Source organism: Equus caballus, chromosome X, assembly GCF_041296265.1.
Source record: "Equus caballus isolate H_3958 breed thoroughbred chromosome X, TB-T2T, whole genome shotgun sequence".
NCBI classification, from domain to species: Eukaryota; Metazoa; Chordata; class Mammalia; order Perissodactyla; family Equidae; genus Equus; species Equus caballus.
This window is the reverse complement of record NC_091715.1, coordinates 112,909,900-112,927,592: the sequence shown is the minus strand read 5'-3', so window position 1 is coordinate 112,927,592 and position 17,693 is coordinate 112,909,900. Positions and strand designations below refer to the sequence as shown.

Genomic DNA, 17,693 nt, shown 5'->3' with positions numbered 1-17,693 from the left:
CCTTCACAGAGAAATTTTACTGAGCCTTGCAATAAAGAAAAGAGGTCTGTATCACAATGGATGATCCCCAAATATGAACGAACCTATTAACAATTTTGGGACAGAAGGAAATGAAAACGATTGTGTGTTGCCTTTTTTGGCTTTGTTTTCTTCTCTCTTTTGATCTTTTTTTAAGGACTTTACCTTTTAGAATTGTTTTAGGTTCACAGCAAAACTGAGCAGGACGTACAGAGAATTCAGTTCCCATACACCCCCCTGCACTCACACACACATAGGCTCCCCCATTATTAAGACCTCCCACCAGAGTGGTACAATTGTTACAGGTGATGAACCTACATTGACCCATCATTATCACCCAAAGGCCAGAGTTCACATTAGGTTCACTCTTGGTGTTGTACATAGCATGGGTTTTGACAAATATATAATGACATACCTCCACCATCAAAGTACCAGACAGAATAGTTTCACTGCCCTAAATGTGTTGCCTTTTCAAAAAAGTATTCTATGTGTTAAATTTCACAAACTATACAAAATACAAATTTGAGATCTTATATTTATCCCTTTTAGACATTTTTAATAAAAGTTAAAAAACTACTCACCAACTCATCATTTTGCCATTCAGACTAATACTCAGTACAGAGAGGCTCTCAAGAGAGAGCTGGGCCACACCTGTCTTTTCACAGTCATAGCTGTCATCTCTAGAACCTATCACAGGCCCAGGCACACAGTAAGGCACTCACTAAAAGAGTACTTTAATAAACTCACCCATTCAACAACTATGTGCCAAGCACTACATTAGATAAATTCATATTCATATTAATTTCCTGAACCCTCACAACAGGCTTATGAGGTAAATAGTCTTACCTCCTTTTTTCTTCCTAGATAACTTAGGTTCAGAGGGACCACAGAACTGGAATTCAAACTCCAGTTTCTCAAATCTCTGAGAAGTTTTCAAATGACCATATGATACTATTAGCTAAGTTTCCACCATAATGCAATACACATTCACAATGACTGGTATTTTAAAAAATTAAATAAAAACAGACTTTTAAAAAACACGAAACATGGCCGGCCCAGTGGCATAGTGGTTAAGTTCACACGCTCCGATTTGGCAGCCCGGCTTCAGAGGTTCGGATCCCACATGGACCTAGCTAGCACTGTTCATCAAGCCATGCTGAGGCGGCATCTCACATAAAACAGAGGAAGACTGGCACAGATGTTAGCTCAGTGACAATCTTCCTCAAGCGAAAAGAGGAAGACTGGCAACAGATGTTAGCTCAGGGCCAATCTTCCTCAACAAAATACAAAAACCATAAAACAAAATTTGCCTGTTCACAAACTTTTCTTACCTATGATTTTAAGATGACACTAAAGACAGACAACTTCTCAGTAGCTAAGTTGAGTAAAAACACCTTTCAGAGGAGTTTCAGGATCTATAAGGTAAAGAAAGATCTTCAGTTAGGTATGAAGTCAGGTATTTTAAATATTAAGAGTAAAAACTGAATTTTCCTAAGTTAAACTGCAACCTAATGGCAGTACTTTTAAAAAGTATTCTATATTTTACTAATATAGTGTTCAACATTTCTGATTACAAAAATACTATATGGGATTTACTCCAATTTTCTTTACGCATATTTTAAGTAATCATGCTTTCAATACGAAATTATTCCCCATGTCCATGAATTATAGCACGTAGAACAATGGCACAGAAAGTCTGAAAGTGAGACCATCTCAGAAAATCCAAAACATGTGGCCTCTCCTTTATCTCTAAAGGTCCTTTCCAGTTTGGGCAGTTGCTGAGTAATAATCTAAAGTATGTGAGTTTAAAAAAAAGGCAATTGATTTTATTCTCATACTACTGTACCATTTCTATACAAGAGAAAATTAGACAGAGATGGCTCTGGACATACCCCCCCCCCACTCCCGGCCTCCATCCCTGCTGACCGGTGGATCTGACTAAATCCTTCTCTCCCGAGTCTCCCCTGTGCAGGCAGCAGGGCTGAGCGGGGTAGAAATCTCTCTCCATCTTCTTCATACCCCTCCTCAACACGCATACGCTGCTATCCTCACACAATTTGACCGATATTTTAGGCATCTGTTATGTGCCTAGTTCCTGCCCTCAAGGAATTTACAATCTGGGGAAGTCAACATGTAAATAATTATAATTCGACACAAAGTAAATTAGCGGCTGCAGTAAAAAGTGTAGAAGGGGGAAAGGCTCTGGAGTTTCAGGATTATTGACTCCTCCCCAGGTAGGCCAGGAAAGCAGTACTTTTGTTCTTCCTACAAAATCAGGGAATACTTAGACCTCATAGAAATGATTTCAAGGCACCGGTTTACTTAAATAAAATTAATATAACACAGCATTTAAAAAAACAAGATATACTTTCAACTTTTCTAATTTCTTATCCCTAACTTGTCTTAATAAAACCCTAAAATGACTTCTTTTACACCTGTAACTCAGATTTTTCATCTACAGGAGACATTAAGACGCACGCCTGAATCAGAATACACAGAAGAGCTGGAGCGGGCATATACCCCCAAAACGAAATTTCCAGGCAGCTTTGGTCCAGGACAACAGAATAGTTTAATTTAGGAGTCTCTCAGTTAAATAAACTCAATTTTATTTACCTAAATAATTATTTGAAAGTAAATAAATAAACGTTACCCTGAAGCACCTGAGCCCAAACTGAGAACCACAAAGTCAAATTTGAAAGGCTCACAGTATACGCTTTAGTCGATAAAAATCAAGATTTTTAAATTAGCTATTTAATGCAGATGTTTCCCCATTATGAATGAAAAAAGGTTTGTCCTTAAGACTACTCATAGGCACTTGACGGTATCTTTAAGGAAATCAAACAATTAAGCACTATCTTGGGAGAAAACATCACATTTAAGTAACTTAGGAAAGACGTCCAGATTTTTAAAAATTAAAATTTTACACACTAAAGTTGTGGAAGCTCTATTCCTCTTCAGGGGGCAGTCATTGTACTGTAGGGTCTTTTGCTCTCAAAGCAACTAAAACATCCAGACTGGGGCTTATGAAGCAAAACAGAGGATTTGCCATCATTGCTGCCCTGTAGACACTTCACCCGATCCGGAGCACCTGGAGCAAGCGGCCGTGCCTCACCTAGTGTGCTGTAATGGGGAGGCTGCGGGGTGGGGGTGTGGAGTCACAAGACAGCAATTAATGTCCAGGCTCTGCTATTTCCTGGCAGTGTGTCCACGAGCAAGTTTATTTAATCTCTCTGAGCCTCAGTTTCTTCATTTGAAAATAGTGATAACACTATGTACCTGCTTCCCCAGGGTCCTCATGAACATTACAGATGGCTTATGTGAGGGCAGACGGTAAATTACGTACACAGTATTATACAACACCCTGAAATCCTTAATGAAAGAAAATGGGGAGTAAAAGAATGCCTAAGTAATTGTGCGAGGCTATATAAATATAAGGCATAGGTTCTACTGAGAAATTTTTAAATGGGATACATGAAAAGTTATCCCCTTTGCCCTATAATCATTGAATACAGAGTATAATAGATGTCATTCCTATATAAAAATTATAAGCTTTTAGTCGAAGTAATTTAAGAAGGATAGGCCTAAAGAAAACCCGTCAGCCACTTTTTACCCATGACTCAGTTTGGCTCCTTCATAAGGCCAGTTTCTAAACACAACTTGAAGAGCAGCCAGAAGATGTAAAAGAAAGAAATACAAATTTTACTTCAAATGTTTCAGGACCACTTTTAAAAACAGCTGACAGCTTTTCAATATGGTCACATTCTTCCTAATGTGCACATTTTTTTCATGAGCGATGAAAAATAAAAGGTGAAGAGGTAAAACGTAAATATTATTTGCTGAATAAAAGTTTAATTTCTTTTTTTAACTTAATTTCAGAGTACGTGATTGACAGGCAATAAGAAAGTCTGACTTTTGAAATATGTCCTTTTCCCCTGTCTGTCTTCCCACAAAAGTGAATTTTATTTACAGGGGCGGGGGAGGGGGGAGAGAGAGAGAGAGAGGGAGCGCTGATGTTAAAAAAATATATATATATATTTTCTCTCCATTTAAACTTAGCAAATGAAATGCTAATGAAAAATAAAAACTCCCAAGATCTCTGCATTTTTCTGAATTCTCTCATCTGCAAAGCACTTTGCTCCGTCCCAAATTCTGCTTCCTCCGGAGCTCCTGTGCTGCGTCCTCTATATAGGGAAAGCAGCAGGAAGAAAGCAAACTCTCTCACTCCCTAAACATCCGAGGCACAGGAAAACAGATTTTCAAATAAGGGAATAAAACAAAAGCAAACAAAACCTTGTTTGTTTGTTTTTTCATAAAAGGATATGGTGTACAACTGGGTCTGAATTCAGGGCGTCACCCATAGAGGAATCTTATGCCTATGAAGTCATCCCTAATTACAGAGTTTGACTAACAATACGGCAATTATGAAACCACTCCACTGGCTCACTTAACTATACTTAAACCCTGAACACAAATCTTTGCTGAGAAAGGTGTAGCTACAATTAACTACCTGAAACTATTACTCAAATTCTGAAAGGAATTCGATGCAGATGAGGAGGGGTGCCTGTTTTCATCCCCTAAAGCAATTCACCTTAGGAATGCAGCTGACTAAATAATCTATTTACTAATCTGTGTCATTCAGTACCATGTGGGTCAGGAGGCAGGGCACACACATTGGGAAACTCATCCATGGATAATTATAGTATGAACTTCATATTTTTTTCCTGAAATCGAAAGGCAACTAAAACGTAAAAGCAGAGGATATTCACCAAAGACTTTCTCCCAGCCGCTAGCATGCCCGGTAAGTAGAACTGGGAGAGGCTGATTACTTAAATCAGAGATTTGGCAACACGTACTGAAGCTCGTGTCATGCAGAAGAGAGCAACAAAGGGTGGACAAAACATGAAAGAACACATTATTTCACTATAAATTTTAAAAAAGCCATAGTCACTGCTATGTGTGAACAATTCAACAGTGGTCAACAAAAGAGTGTATTTGTCACCTTCCTTGGTCCAAAACAAGCCGTGCTTTGGAACACCCACTCTTCAGGAACCTACCTGGACCAACAGAAACTGCCACCCTGCCTCCTCCCTAGTTAGGTACGTCAACAGCATTAGTCTCCAGGCCAGATGGGTGTGCGCTACTCTGAGCTAAAGCTCACCTACTCTTGCCGTGATTACTCAAACTCCAGTCCCATGACTTTAGAAGATTTCTACTTGAATGTCTATCATATTCACCAACTTACTCATTTGCAGTCAAGCCTTAATTGAAGGCTTAGGATGTACCTGGCACTGTGTTGGGTGCTGCAGACATAGAGAACTAGGACCCAAAGTCCTCTTCTCTCGAAGAGCTTACTGTCTACTGGGGGAAACAGATTGAAAAACAAAGACATAATATGAGTGCTCTCATGCTATAATAGTCATATTTACTGAGTGGTGGGCATCAAGAAAGGTTTTCCAGAGAAGATGATTTTTGAACTTTATCTCAGAACATAAGTAGAATTCCTCAGACTGACATCACTGTAAAGGCATTCTAGGCACAGAGACATAAAGAGAAAATGATATTCTGGAGCTGCGGAAAGGTAGTGTGGTTGGAGCACTGTGCCTAGTGTTTGTGACAAGACACAACTGGAGCAGAAGGTCGGGGTCCAATTTTGAAGGGCTACACTCAAAATCTGGTCTTGACCCTCTGGCCAAGGCAGAAGGAAGGTTAATGAGGAGGACTCCAGTCAGGAAAGTCTAAGTGTCTACAACTGAACTTATTGCCACATTATTTCTCCCCTTTTCAATTCTCTCTCCTGCCAAATCAGGTCTCCTCTTCAATTTCCCCTTTCCTCAGTCTCCAGGGCTTACAGATTTGAGACTGCAGTTTGACCACAAGAAACAAAGGGAGGATGAAGTAAATCACTAAGCACTCTGGATTCTTCTATCATACCCTTCATCACCTCCCGTCTGGCCTATTTCAAAAGCCTTTTAGCTGATCTATCTACAGTCTTGTCTCCCTTCAATGTAATCTTTACACTGCTAACTTCCTTAAGAGCAGATCTATGATATATTCCATACAAAAGAAAGACCCAGTTTTTAAGCACAACATTCAAGGCCCTACACTTTTCTGTACTGATACCTGCCTATCTTGCCAATGTTACTTCCCACTACATACACTGCACCCTTGAATCACACTTTATAAAGATACCCTAATCCCCAAGCACGCCATATATTTTCCTACCTCCATTCTTTCTCCTCTGTGGTTCTCTCCAGTGGAATGCTCTTCACCCTTCTCCTATCTACTCTTCAAAAGCATCTTTGAGGAAGTCTCTTCAGATTGTCCCCACTTGAGATAAAAGCTCTCTCTTCCCAGTACTCTCACAGAACTGTGTGTTTTCTTTATTACAGCCAGTGCTGGATTCTTTCAGACAGCTCCAATTTTAGATATCTTGCTTTACCGTCACACTATAAGTACCAATTTTTGAATGAGAAAATATAGTCACCACAAGGATAGCATTTAATACTATTATATAAAGGTCTTTGATGGAAGGGACCATATCCCACTCATCTTCATATTCCCAGCCACTATTCACAGTGCCTACAGCGTAGGTAGTAATAATAATAATAATTAAGATAATAACATATCATTGTAAGTTTATATTATACCAGCTAACATTTATGGAGCACTTGTTATTTACATGGACTGTGCTAAATATATACATTATGTAATTTACTTCTCAGAAAATCTCTATGAACCAGGTAATATTGTTATTCCCATTTTACAGAGGAGCAAACAGGTTTAGAAAAGTTGAGTAATTTGCTCAAAGTCACACAGCTAGAGAGTAGAGCCAGGTCTCAATCTTAGGTCCGCCCGACACCAAAGGCAGTATTCTCAACCATTTTGCTATATACTGTGCCTCTTTGAGAATGGCTTATTGAATGAACTTCTTTCCCCAACAAGACCATACACTTATGAGAGTAGAAATACAGCTTACTTATCTCCGTATTGACCACAGCGCTTAGTACGATGCATGGACACAGTGCATTCTCAATAAATATCTTTTGAATCAAATATCGCCCACAATCATTTTGACCATGTGAGTCCCCTTTTAAGAAACTATAATTGCTTATGTCTAAACAGATGACCTAATCTCTGCTTGATATTCCAGGTTCTCTAGAGTGGTCCTACTAGTCACATCTAACCAGTTTTACCTTTCAACAACGCTCAAAATTACCTTTTCGATCACAGCCATCCTCCTGAACATGTCCTGCTAATTCCTACATCAGTACCTTTTGTTTTATCCTGCCTCCCCTTCCTCTTTCCTTCTGTCCCACTAAGGACTCTCTGTATCTACCTCTCACATTTATAATGACCTCCTCTTTATTTTTCTTCTCCCCCATCCAAATTCTACTCTACCTTCAAGGTTCAGCAGAAGCCTCATCCTCTCCCAAACCATGTTTCCCAATAACTCCACTCCCTGTTGATCTTTCTCGTCAACTCCCACAGGATTTAGAATCTTGCCACAAAATTTGGCAATTTAATTATAGACTTTCTCCTATAGTTATATAAGTGCATGTGAGGACAGCCTGGCTGGGACATCCTACTTGCTTCAGTTCAACTGCCTCCTCCACACAGATGGTCACTGGGCACATTTGGTCAAAGAGAATAATCTCCAATAAAAGGGAACCATTCCTTATCAACAGCACACAAGTTCTTGTTTAACTACTTGCTCTGAAAATCTTATTTCAAGATAGTTTGTTTCTCAAAAACAAAGTCTAAACTTCATCTTCGTCTCATATACTCCCACAATAATAATCCATTGCTGGATGCTGGGTACAGAGGCATGGCTCAAAAAATGTTCCAACTGACTGCAATGTTTCAAGGGTAGTGATAATTCCCAGCATGCACAATACCCAATGATTACTGAAACTGTACTAGGGAAGAAACAAGAGTCTAGGGTAGTTAAGTGACTTTGCCCAAGACAGAGCTGTGCAGCAAATGTAAAAGTAAAAAAGCGTGTGTGAGAGAGGTAATAACTACTCTTACCATAAAAACAAAAGCAAAGAGGCTATACATCACTTTGTGGAAAGAAGGCCCATGCCTATTACACCCTATGGAAAGTAATTTACAAGCTCCTAACACATGTGACCATGATATTGAGAATGAACTGTTGCCAGAAAATGTAGATAGTGACCCCTCTAGCTAATACTAACTTGTTTTCATTACTTAATGGATAAGGGATTCATTTAATCCTTGAACCGAAATCACCAAAACTGTAATTGTGTAAAACATACTGAATACAGGCAAGAGGTTTAGTAAAGACTATATATTTTAGAGTTCTAAAAGGTCTTTCTTCAAAACATTGGTGTTAAATGGGTACTGACAATAAAACAGGTCATATTTTTTAAAAATAGGGACACAAATGCTCACCTCTTTTTTTTTTTCCTGAGGAAGATTAGTCCTGAGCTAACTGCTGCCAATCCTCCTCTTTTTGCTGAGGAAGACTGGCCCTGAGCTAACATCTGTGCCCATCTTCCTCTACTTTCTATGTGGGATGCCTACCACAGCATGGCTTGCCAAGCAGTGCCATGTCCGCACCCGGGATCTGAACCGGTGAACCCCGGGTCACTGAAGTGGAATGTGTGCACTTAACTGCCGTGCTGCTGGGCGGGCCCCTCACCTTCTCTTGTGGCAAATTCATTCCTGAATGACATGCTTCTGCTTCACTGTATTTAATATTGCTTAATTTCTGCCTCTTAAATGCGAAGTACTGTGAACAGCCACTCCAGTTGTATCAGTGCTAATAAGTTAATATAAACATAACCAAACACTCAAGTATCTATGTGACTTACTTTTTATTTTAGGATTTTTTTCATGCATAAGTCATCACTATGCTACCCATAGTATTTTAGCGATTACAACTGATTTTTCTCAAGGAGCAAGCAGCCTGGAGTTTTGTTTGCTTCCTTTGAGAAAATTTTAACAGAATCTCAGTAAAGGAGTAATTTTAATAGCTTAAGAGGTTATATGCATCTTTCTCGATTTAATGATTTCTTGCTCTGAAAGTCAAAACAAGTGAGTCACACCCTAAATGTCCTCACACCTGTCACAGGTGCCTAGTCCTAAAAGTTTAGGAAAGGTTAAAGCAGAAGGTAAAGGGGTCAAGGATTTTACTGTTCGTGATTCTCGCACCTCAGCATTATTAAAAATTGCTTGTTATAGTCAATGCAGAGAGCGAACTTCTATGAAAGCAATAGTTGACATGTACAGCATACTTTTCAGGCCTACATCTCCTGATAATTCTACTTGACGTTTCAGCCGCAAATTGGTAAAACTAAAGAGGACATCACTAGATAACCCGGAATGAAACCGACGGTATTTTCCCATGAGGCAGTGTTATATATGCTGTTAGGTTATACAGTATTCGGGACTAGAGAATAAAGCAACTGGCTGAGGGAACGGAAATCTGGATATATTTAGCAACTATGCTTCTACAATTCATTTAGATTAAAATAATCTGAACACAAAACCATTTCATTTCAGGTAACATAGTATACCATTTCAGGGACATTTGTGAAGTGACCTGAAAAATCTTACCTACTGAAAAATATGTTTCAAATTCCAAATCGATGGAGAAACGAACTTTGGAAGGCTCTATCAGTGACTGAAGGCTAACTCTACCTTTTACCCAACTCCAAGTAGCTGCCTACCTATAATTGCAATTTTGCCTTGGATATATCCAAAAACTTTAAGGAGACAAACATTAGTTACTGTTTAATATGAAAAAGGGATTGCTATCTCCCGCATGTATGCTGCTCCAACAATGCCTACAGACGCAGGAGAGTGGCAGGAAGGTTTGAAAAGAGCAGGGGAGCAGAGACTGCTGTTGTTTGCAAAGTCACGCGTGGGGGACTGCACAGTTAAACTAAGCTCTCTTAGCCCTCTTCCTACTTCTCTAACAACAACAACTAATTACGCCATCTTCAATTTCGTTTGTATTGTTTTAAAGGAGATGCACTATAGAGTCCTAGCTGCTAACCCCAAACTCCCTTTCAGTGCATGATGACCAACCTCTCCTCTATCTCCTCTGCTAGTCTGTGAGCTCCTTGAAAGCAGGGTTGTGATCTTACTTGACCTTGTATCTCGGCTCACAGTGAACACCCACCAAATGTTTGCTGAATAAATAAACTCTGATGGAGGTAAGTAGGGAAAGTGAACAGACTTAAACACAATGCAGGCTAAACAGCCGTCTCATGCGGTTTTAAAAATGCATGCTCTGTAGAGAAAGCTGGGAACAAAACAGTCAAGACATATTAATGTTCCCACATTCCTCACATGCAATTGGCCTGTTAGCGTGCTTTAACTATCTACTCTTGTTTAATACTTCAAGATACGAAAAAACTCTTCAAGATGTTTGCAACCAGTCCTTTGAATTTAACTGAAAGTCAAACAGAAAGGTTTTTTTTTCAGAAACAGCTTTTCCTCGCAACGATTTTGGCAATCAAGCAGCACATTTCACCTGTATAATAATACACATTATGCACAAATCATGTTTTGACAAATCTGCAATTTATAGATAAAAGTAATGTTTAGAAATAAATGTAAATGGCCCCAAACTAAAGCTATAAATTTTTATAATGAAACTTTTCAATATATACAAAAGTAAGAGGAAATAGTACAACAAATGCACATAAACCCATCATCCAGACTCTACATTTGCTAGGATTTTCCCATAAGTGCTTCGTCTCTTCTCCCTTCTTGTCCTCCCTCTCCTTTCCCCTCCCTCCCTGTTCTCTCTGTCTCCTGAATTATTTTAAAGCAAACCCGTGATTTCACCCTACATAGCTATTAAGAAATGAGTTCATTTTCTGGAAATATCTCTATTCTATTCTAGAATCTAGCACTAGCTAGATTCTAATTGATCTTTTTTTTTAAGTACCAATATCTATGAGTCACCTAAACCCCAAAGGGTGCCCAATCCTGTGTCATTTCCTGGAAGACTATCAAATATCTCCATTTTAAGTAAAAGTTTCCTTTCCTCTTTTGGGCTTGATAAAAAAAGATAAGATCTTAAAGCAATGGCTATTTAAAAATAAGTTAATAACTTTTCCAATAATAGAAACATTCAATTCAATTCAGTCAGATTGAAGACATTCTTTAAATTCTTGTCAGACAAGCGTTTTGTAGATATTTAACGTACGTCTTACTCATGTTCTAAAAGCCCCTTTTCCCGCGATGAAGAATACTACAGCAAACCCAAAGACAACAAAATGACACCTCTCCTTCCCCCATCTTCACAAAGCTAAGGTTTACAACTCCTTAGATTGAAACAGGGTGTTCTCCTTTTAAAAAGTCTAATCTTTTCCATACTTCCTAAGTCAACTTTGACACTTTCCAAAAATGTCTGAATAACTCTTGAAAAAATAAATCTGCTGCTAATAAAATTAAAGAATGAATTAATAAACCTTCACACACATTCTCCTTTCCTATGAAAATTAACATCGAAGCCAAGGGCAATCTTCAGGTGTATATACATACATCACAAGGCAAGATCAGACTAGTTAACGTGCTTCAACTCAAAACAAGATATTACGATGTACAATTCAAAATCACCAGAGATACAACTGCAGCTTAGACTTGGAGCTAAGCTCAAAGCTTACCTGTTAGTCTCTGAAAGTGCCTCGGCAGTGTTATATACCCTGCTTACATGTGCTCAGATATAGTACCTGTTAATTGAGAAAACTAGATTCTTTTGTTTTATACTTCACTTGTTTTATTTCATATGAGTGTACTAAGTACAACCAAGCTGAGAGGTTACCTTCATGTCAGAGTCAGGATTTACATAACTAGCTATATTGGAACAAGGAAAAATAAAACTTATTTGATCGCCAAGTGATGGCAAACCCTGGTGAGTTTGTGAGCATTGTAAATCACTATCATGATCACGTTATATCAACTCTACCAAACTTTCTTCACCAATGATTTTCATGTATCTTGTAAAGTATAAACAAACTCTAGACAACTGTGTCATAAGTCATTCTGTAAGAGTAGAATACCAATCTAATCATGACATGTTCTCTCATGACAGCTACCTCAACTTCTATCTCACAGAATTTTGAAAAACAATTTAGCAGGGATCAAAGGCATTCAAAATCCCACCTCCCCCTTACCCAAGACATAAAGTAATAGTTTCTATCATTTAAACCATTTCTAACTTGATAGGTACGGCCATATGATTACAATTTCAAAACCAATTTTAAAAAAGTACAAAGTCCCTAAAATAGTCCCCAAATAAAGAAAAGACAGAATATATAGAAAACAGATTAGCATCTAAACTTCAAACATTTCTCTTAAGACAAACTGGATTCTATATGAATAAATAAGATTTAGGAAGTGTCTCCAAATGTTTAACTACCCAAACACATAATAAGAATTTCAAGATTTTTAAAGTAAATTTCTGCTTAAATATTCAGTAATCTAAAAGTTTGAGCCTAATAAAATAATATTAAAATAGTTACCCTTCTGTGAGACGAGAGCAAACCTGTTTCTTTCTCGAAGCACTAATAGAAGGAATCTCCCACGCCCAGAACGCCAATCTGGAAACCCAACATTCTTCTTACAATCGCAACTTGAGAGAGCAAGTCATAACACTTCCTGCTAGAAAAAGAGAACACCCTGACAAAAGAATGATACAATACTTACGAATCCCCTTCCTGTCAGCCTCGCAGTATTAACGCCAAGTATTAATAAATTCTAATTTCACAATATTAGAGGCAAGTTAATTTTTTCATTCTAGCTCCACTGAAATCATGCAAGAACACAAGGGAGTTTAAAGTTGGTTCAGGTCAAATAGCTACAACCCACATACCTATTTAGAATTTGAACGTTAGCCAAGTAACCTGCTTATTTTAGAACACATGGAACCAGCTTCTCCCCAGCGCCCAAATCACTTGTTCATAGTAGACTACATTACTCAGAAAGGCTAATTAACTGTCTCGGACCACTTATGTTCTCTATTCTTCATTTCGATCCATACTTATTCATGCCTTCATACAACATTTACACTCCATATGCGAGGTATTGTAGCATTTATTGTATCTACATCCTGTTTTTGGTTGAACAGGTAAGCTATTAAGTGTAGGAACTATATTTTCTACTGGCACAGTGTATAGGAAGTAAGCCAATACTTGCTGAACTGAATTTTCCATCGAGAGGCAGTACTGCAGAGTAGTTAAGAGCTCTGGAGCCAGATTGGGTTCAAACCTTGTCGCCACAATCTTTTAGCTGCATGTGTCCCTGGGCAAGTTGCTTAAGTTCCTGTGCCTCTGTTTTCTCATCCAGAGATAATAATAACTACTTCATAAATTGTTGTGATGCTTAAATGATTTAACGTGTATTGAAAATTTAGATCATAGCCTGGCACATGGTAAGCATTAGATATGTGAGAACTGCTATTCTTCTTATTAAAATTTGCTTTTTAACTGGTGTAGCAACTCTAATCAGCTAATTGCTAAATTAAGCAACTGGTTAGTTGTGCGCGCCCTTTATGGGAGAGAACAGAAAATCAACAGGAGTACTGTGCTAGTCTCAGGAGGCGATTTCTAAGACCGACACACGGCAAGCCAATCATCTGAAAGGAAATGGAGCACAATGGGAGCGTCAGGGTCTTAGGAGTCTGCCAGACTGGAATTGAAGTCTGTGTGACCTTGAAGAAATTCCTTAGCTTCTCTGAGCCCTAGGTTCATATTTATAAAAGTGAAGCTAATTCCACACACTTCACAGGGTTGCTATGATGATTAAATGAGCCGATATAAGTACATAAGAGCATCTGTCCCCAGCGAGGTGTTCAGTAAGTGGCGGAAATTATTATAATCTGTCTGGGATATAACACACCTAATACGATCTTCTCTGTCTACCTAATAAGAACGAAAGTGAGATAATAGACACTCCAGTCCTTTATAAATAATATAAAACAAACAAAATGAAGCACTTTATGATAACATAGTGAAATCTCAAAGTAAGGAGGCAACTCACACTGCCCTCATTTGTAAAAAGATTTGGGACAGTCCATGATATGAGGCAGAGTGTTCTCCTGTCCTCATCACTAACCACCTTAGCAGACACTGGATTACATTTTGTCTCCTTAATGGAAGCACTTTATTTCATCAACAACAAAAACTTCATGAAATATCAAAAGACAACACAATTCAGAACAGAAGGAATATAGCAGCAGGAGCCAGAGGATGTGTTTTTCCATCTGTTTTCATCGCTGACTCACTATGTGAAGCCTCTTCAACTTTCCCAGGTCCCAATTTCGCCATTTGTAAAATAAGCATAGCATCATCTGCCTGTGACTGTCAGGGAATACATGAGATAGGAAGCAACGCTCACGCACTCTGAGCGAACTGGATACACATGTATGTATTATCATGCATTTTACAGACAGAGAAAATTGGGGCACAGAAAATTGCCTCAGGTAAGAAGACAGGATCATTGTTAGAGCAGAAATACTGGGTTTTCCCAGCCCTACCTTTTCTTCAGCCATACTTGTCACTGCAGACCGCTTAGATGGGTCTGTCCCAAGTGCTACTAACTTCTTTAATGATAATGCTAACTAAAAATGGCTTCCTTAACTTTCCCGTTCCTGGTCATCTGAAATGTACATGCTTTCCAGCTTTCTGAACTCTAAAGCTAATCTTTGATCAGAGTGAAATCTGTCAAGACCATGTTGCTGATTTTAAGGTCTGTTCACCATAACAGAATAGAATTTATTTAAACTGGAAAACATTGTGGCGAAAAGTTCAAGAAATGGATACTCCCTTCAAAAATGCACATCTTCTATTTAGTAAACACTAAGACTTTTCCTAAAAGACTGTTCTATCACATCAGTAGTTCAACCAGTTTTAGTCTGGGGCCCATTTTGTAACCTTCTAAATGTCTCACTCATCATCTGAGGTCTATGTGGATGTGTGGGGCTGGGTCGGGGGGAGAGGAGGAGTGTGTTTGTATATGTGCATGTGTGTGTCTGTCTGTGTGAACAGAATCTCTGTTTTTACCACGGGTAATGAAAATTGGTTTGGGAATAGAAAATGGTGGCAAATGTTGTGTAATAGGTTTCATATTTTTATAAGCAGGTCACAGAATGAAAACAACTTTTACATTGCATTCCAAATTCACCAGGATGAATGCTGAGGAAAGCCAATGGAAACCAAACTATGTTTTATCTGCACACGTAAAGCTCTCAAGTTCTCTCTCTCTCAGATGTTACGAACAAAGCCACAAAGTTAAAAGTTCACACAGATGCACCTGTGGACACACACACATACCTCAGGCGGAAAGGAAGGAAAGAGGCACGCCCAAAGTCACATAAGAGTTTCATAGATGGATCAGTGTAACATGCAGTTAGAACGCTAGACCTAGGCATAGTATTTTTAGTCTCTTCGAACTTTCATTCAAACGTCATGCTCTCCACCACACCCAGTACTAGGTATATTCTTTCTATGTGTGACATAGACACTTGAAGCCTCTCCCACAGCTTAACGACACACCTCAATAACACTGATCTATTCTCCTTTAATGAAACAGGCTTTTACCCATCTTCATGACTTATAAAGCAAACAAATAATGCCCACAGCAAGTGAAGCATTGAAGTGAAAGGATCTAACATAAAACAGGAGCCAAATTAACATGCAGGAAACTGCTACTGTAATTTTTGACTATATTGGAAAGTTTAGGAAATTTATATTAGGAGTAGTATTAGGTACACAAACTTCTTGTTGCATGGATGTGTCAAGTTTTAACAATAAAATATACCTGGTTTATGTAATCACTTTTTTCATATTTGAGAAGAAAATAAGCCACAAGAATATTTTATTTTCAATATTCCAAGGGATGTCTTCACAATAGTAAATATTTATTAGCTCTGTCTTATTATACATTAAATGATATACTTTGTCCTAACACACTATAACAAAAGGTTGAAATAAATAGAAGGTAGTTTTAAGTCCTCCAAAAATTATCAACTGAACTACACACAGGGCAAGAAACTGATTTAAAAGACATCTATGGTGACCATAGCTAACAATACTAAATTGTATATTTGAAAGTTGCTAAGGGAGTAGATCTTACAAGTTCTCATCACAAGAAAAAAGACTGTAACCATGTGAGGTGGTGGATGTTACCCAGACTTATTGTGGTGACCGTGTCACAATATACACACATATCAAATCATCATGCTGTACACCTGAAACTAGCCTAATGCTGTATGTCAATTACATCTCAATGAAACTGGGAAAAAGAGACATCTATGTTCTGTTCATAGCTAATAAAATCATACAAAGGAATAACTCATATGCTCTACACCTTTCTATCCTGAGGGTGTCTCATTCAAAAAAAGATGGATAGGAAAGGAAAGAGGAAAGAAAAAGAGACAGGAGAGGAAAAAGGAAAGAAGAGGAAACAACAAGAAAAAACCCAAGTAATTCATCGGTTCCTAAATTTTTGGCCTCAGGACCTGAAGACCCAAAATTGCTTCTTGATATGCAGGTTAGATCCATCAACGCATTTATCATGTTAGAAATTACAACTGGGAAATTTTTAAGGTATTTATCTATTTAAAGACAACAATAAACCCATTACATGTTAACTTAAATAACGTTTTTAAATGAAAAATCACTATATTTTCAAAAAATTAGTGAGAAGAGTATACTGTTCACATTTTTTAATTGCTTTATTGTTTAACTTAATACAACGACAGCTAGATTTTCATTAATACAACGATTGCTGGATTTTCATATCTGCTTCTGCATTCAATCTGTCGTAATATGTCATTTTGGCTCAAGTACGTGAAAAAAATATGGTCTCTCACAGATACATTGTTAAAAGAAGGACTTTAAGAACTTTTTCAGATACTTAGGAATATTCCTCTTTATAATACTATACTAAAACTTGAGAAGTGGTAGTTTCTTAAAACGTTAGTTGTGGCATGGAATCTGATACCATATAAATGAATTTTTCATACTCTGTTACATTAAAATACATTGGTCTACCTTACACTTTAAATGCTTAATTTTTTATCCATGCTTGATGCTGTAACATCATGCACTGGTCATTTGGAACAATATTGTTTGACTAATGCAAATCTTCCAAATGTTGTCACACTTTATTTTACAATATCTAACAAGTCACTTTCATTAAAAACACCACCAATCTCATTAGAAAAGTCTAAGTATTGACACTTGGTAGCCGATACAAGTTTTCAAAAATTTGAATTTTTCCTTGAAAGCTCTGATTTTATCACTGGTAACAAATACTCTCAGTTACTTTCCTTGCAGTGACAGGCACATTTAGTTCATTTTTGATAAAATATCTGCCAAATACTCAGATCTGAATAATCAGCTAATATGTCATTTGATCTTTCAAGTAATAACAGTTTTCTATTTTATTTATTTATTTATTTATTTATTTTTTGAGGAAGCTAGGCCCTGAGCTAACTGCTGCCAATCCTCCTCTTTTTGCTGAGGAAGACTGGCCCTGAGCTAACATCCGTGCCCATCTTCCTCTACTTTGTATGTGGGACGCCTACCACAGCATGGTGTGCCAAGTGGTGCCATGTCCACACCTGGGGCCCGCACCAGTGAATCCTGGGCCGAGGAAGCAGAACGTGTGAACTTAACCACTGCACCACTGGGCTG

The 17,693-nt window shown here is 38.0% G+C and overlaps 1 protein-coding gene across 14 annotated transcripts in view; it reads right to left on the bottom strand.

The window, feature by feature from the left end:
• PLS3 (plastin 3) overlaps window positions 1–17,693 on the bottom strand; it is a 73,607-nt gene that overhangs the window by 34,729 nt on the left and 21,185 nt on the right. For 4 of the 14 annotated variants that reach the window (XM_005614446.4, XM_070257300.1, XM_070257305.1 and 1 more), the window contains exon 2: window positions 1,350–1,433. The exons of 2 other annotated variants lie outside the window; for them this stretch is intronic. The gene's annotated coding sequence lies outside the window, so the exon portion shown is untranslated. Of the gene's footprint in view, window positions 1–1,349; window positions 1,434–6,240; window positions 6,465–12,518; window positions 12,655–12,702; window positions 13,138–17,693 lie in introns of those variants that run through there. 8 more of the 14 variants (XM_070257303.1, XM_070257296.1, XM_070257302.1 and 5 more) reach the window with 6 other exon arrangements.